The sequence below is a fragment of the Adiantum capillus-veneris genome, chromosome 2, assembly GCF_014529385.1.
Source record: "Adiantum capillus-veneris isolate H3 chromosome 2, ASM1452938v2, whole genome shotgun sequence".
Taxonomy (NCBI): domain Eukaryota; kingdom Viridiplantae; phylum Streptophyta; class Polypodiopsida; order Polypodiales; family Pteridaceae; genus Adiantum; species Adiantum capillus-veneris.
The window spans coordinates 156804498-156808313 of NC_140932.1; the positions used below are offsets into that span (position 1 = coordinate 156804498).

General features: G+C 37.9%; 2 pseudogenes; both read right to left on the reverse strand.

Moving 5' to 3' along the window:
* Positions 1 to 546: 546 nt before the first annotated feature.
* On the reverse strand, positions 547 to 1126 carry LOC147463922 (uncharacterized; annotated as a pseudogene).
* Positions 1127 to 1129: 3 nt separating this feature from the next.
* On the reverse strand, positions 1130 to 2296 carry LOC147463923 (uncharacterized; annotated as a pseudogene).
* Positions 2297 to 3816: the final 1520 nt, after the last annotated feature.

Sequence of the window (3816 nt, forward strand, 5' to 3'; positions counted from 1 at the left end):
GGCAGGTGCAGTCGACAATCTGACAGTCAATGATAGGATTTGAAGGGCTACCCCGAATGTCTAATGACAGGCATGTGCAGCTTATGCCCTTCTACATTGAAGGGCAAATTTTACAATTGTCCTTCTAATGAACAAAAGGAAAATTTTGCACCCTTCTTCATCAAAATTCCAAGAAAACCAATATTTCACTTATCGTATACTCTCATACATTAATATTTCACTTATGTCACACTCTTCCATGCAATTTAACCATCCTTTTAGTATAACTTTGACAAAATTCAATATTTAAATAATGTATTCTCAAACTACGATCCACGGACCACAACTTGGTAAATTTTTAAAGATTGCATAGAAATAGAGCAAATGAAACCAATCACATAATGAATATGAATTCATTTTCATCATTAAAGTACAAAATTGGAGAATAAAAACTGCCTTGAAATAAGATTAAAAGTCCTTCAATACCAATACAATGCAAAAGAGCCCTCGATACAAAATCATATCACTTGGCTTGAATAATTAAGCAAATAAAACTTCTAGTAACAATCAATTTGTTTCCAAGCTTGCTATCCTTCGCTTCCTCATAGATTTCCACATATCAAAGCATTCTTCCCACAATACATCTTGAGGACATGAAGCCTTTGGAGTATTGAATCCAACAAACATTGCTAAGCCCAATGATGCAAGAGACAATTTGTTACGAGACTTGTTTTTTTATCTTATTCATTTTTTAGAAGCCTCTTTCATAGGCAACTGATGAAAGTGGAAGTAAAAGCATAGCTCTCCATAATTTCACTGTCCATGGGAAAGAAACCTCCCATTCTTCATGGTTGCAACAATCTTGCCAAGCTGAATGCATACTCTTACCTTTGCAGCAGTCACGAATTCACGTGATAAAACATTTGCGTTCTCCTTTGCATTCTTCTTCATTAATGAAAGAGTTGACTCCTTTTCCAAAATGTTTGCACAATACATCTAGCCACCTTATCATAAAGAATTCTAGTTTCTGCAAGTTTTGATCATAGTCCTTCGGGCTAAAGTACTTTGCCGCTTCAAAGAGATCAAAATCAACCTTAAAACGATTTGACAATGAATCCACTAGGCTTTTGATGTACATAATTGACATGTAAGCCAGATTATTCACCACCCCGTGCAAAGTTTCATGTGGATCAAGAACATCCTCGTCACACATAGGGCCAAGATGTAGTTGATGAGAATTTGAATTTCCTGAGGAATCAATGTAATCAATGATGCCATGTTGATTTATCGCCTTTGTCAAAAAAGTTGAGTATACATGGCCTCACACCCAAATACATTCCCTAGAAAAGCCATTTGAAAAGACTCTATAGAAGCCTTCAAATGGTTACCGATAACAGAAATATCAATGTGCTCCTCTTGAAGTTTACAACTCAAGACAATGAGCTCTCCAAGGACATCTACAAAGAAGTGTAAAAGGAACTGTATTTTGTAGTTTGTGAGGTATGCATACAAGTCCGCTTCTTCTGCCTTCAAGACAGTCAATAAAGCTGGCATTAAGCGCACTACCCTTATCATAACTTGCCCTTTTGAGAGCCATCGAACATCGTGCATTTTTAACAACTTCAGTTTTCCATTGCGACCAAGATGAAGTCCTTTACAACTTCTGCCAATGATAGATGTCGCTTTGCGGATCTGGAAGCCCATTCATACAACTTTCTGGCCACTTTGTCCACAAATTTGAATTCCTTACATATAGTTTGAATGCATCACCTGTAGCTAAAGACTCCCTATGTGCAACACAATGAAAACTCAAAAGATGCAGCACAACCTTCTTCAATCTCGAAACCACCCCATTATAGCACCTATCATAACACTGGCACCATCAGTTGCAATGCCTATCATTTTATGCAATGGCAGCTTCATTTTGACCAGAAATGCTACCAAGGTAAAATACAAGCTTTTAGCTTCATCATTTTTGACATGTAACAAATCCACAAAATGACGTGCATATAGACCCATTGCCATTCTCCCGCATGTAAGTAACATAAAGAATCATGTATTGTTGAGTGCTTACATCTGTACTCTCATCAATCTGCAAAGAATAAAAGGGAATAGCAATAATTTCCTCTTTTTGTCTCTCCCAATAGACCTGTCTGATGGCATTTGCAAACTCCTTACCTTTACTTGTGCTCGTATAAGTTGAATATTCAATTGCAATTGACATATTTGGTGTCCGCATGAAATGCTGGAAATTGCAAAGCTTTGAAAACTCATCAAAAGGCAAGTTTCTACGAACCACAAACCACAATGTTTGCATGACTGAGATGATTCTTTCTCTCTCCTCATCTGTTAGCACTTCAATGTGTTTCTCTATGGGAATTGTGGTTTTTTTTAGTGTGAGCATTCCATATTGCCTTGGCATCTGAATGCGGACCTGACGTCGCATGCTCATTTAATGCAGACCTTTGCAAGGTTGAAGATTATTCTCCAATAAATTGAGTCTTTTTATGTGCAAAGATGCACCACCTACATTTGAATCTCTCTTTTCCATCATTATCAATTGTTGGAAAAGCCCAAGGATGAGGTATCCTCTAGCTTTCTATCCATCATCGAGCATACTTCTTTTTGCTTGATCTACCTTCAGTCTCAGTGTTACCTAAAGCTGTAGTAGCCACCTCACCAACCTCTTTGTCAAGAGAAAGTTGAGGATCATGCAAGCCAAGGACTTCTTGAATGGTCCTCTACTTTTTATTTTTCTTAGGTCCTCCAAGAGGAGCCATCTACCAATAAATTCCAAAAACATAGCATAAACTATCTTTGTGACTATAGCAGATATATTTAAAATATACAAAATAAAAACACTTGAGATACATTGATTGAAAACAAAAGGAATACAACTTTGATGGCTGGCATGTAGTCCAAGAGAAAGTTACATCTTCGACAACCAATATCCTATTACAAGGAAATTTCACTTTAACTCAATAAAAGGCTGGCATCATTTCTACCAATGGCCGCAGACATTTGGTCCCATCCAATTGCATGTGGCTTAAGTCTACATACAATCCTTCAAATGACTTTCTACTCTTGTCCTGTAGAAGATACCCAACTTTTATAATCTCCTGAATATGGTATGCTTCACTTGCTGAACGAGATGCTAGCCAGTCAGTTCTGTATTCCATAGAAAACTCCCTACAGAAGTTGACCATTTGATCAATAAGCCAGACTAATGCATATACATCAACCTCTCTGGTATACACATAGTCATTATGTGTGTCCTTCAATAGCTCTGGAGCAATCTAAGGTTTAGGCTTATGGGCTTTGCTTTGACAGCAATTGAGTGACTGACGTCTCTCTGATTTAGGCCTCATGGCTAATCCCGAATCAATCATGCCAACTCGAGGATCTGAATCCTTTGTAAAATCGAGCATAACATTGAAAGGATGCAGATCACAATGAACAACACCTACTTGATGGGTATAGGTCATTGTGTGTATTAAAGCAGCTATAATATTTGGAAGACTGTTCGCAAAAGCCACGACTCGAGTTAGTTCTCCTTGATTCAGCTTAGCTGCCTTACCTTTACTTGAATCTGCACCGTCTTTCTCTTCTTTTTTCACAATTTTGCTGAAGGTACCTTTCTCAAAAGATAGACCGTGCATCATTTTTCCAATGCTTCCTCCATTGAAGTATGGAAAAATGGCTATCAAAGGCTCATAGCACATATGTGCAATGCTACGCACAATCCCCCTGTGTCGAAGATCAAAGCTGACCTTGTCCTTGAAGGACTTCAATTCCTATCCTGGCATTCCTCGATATTGCTTTGCCGCATAAGTATTT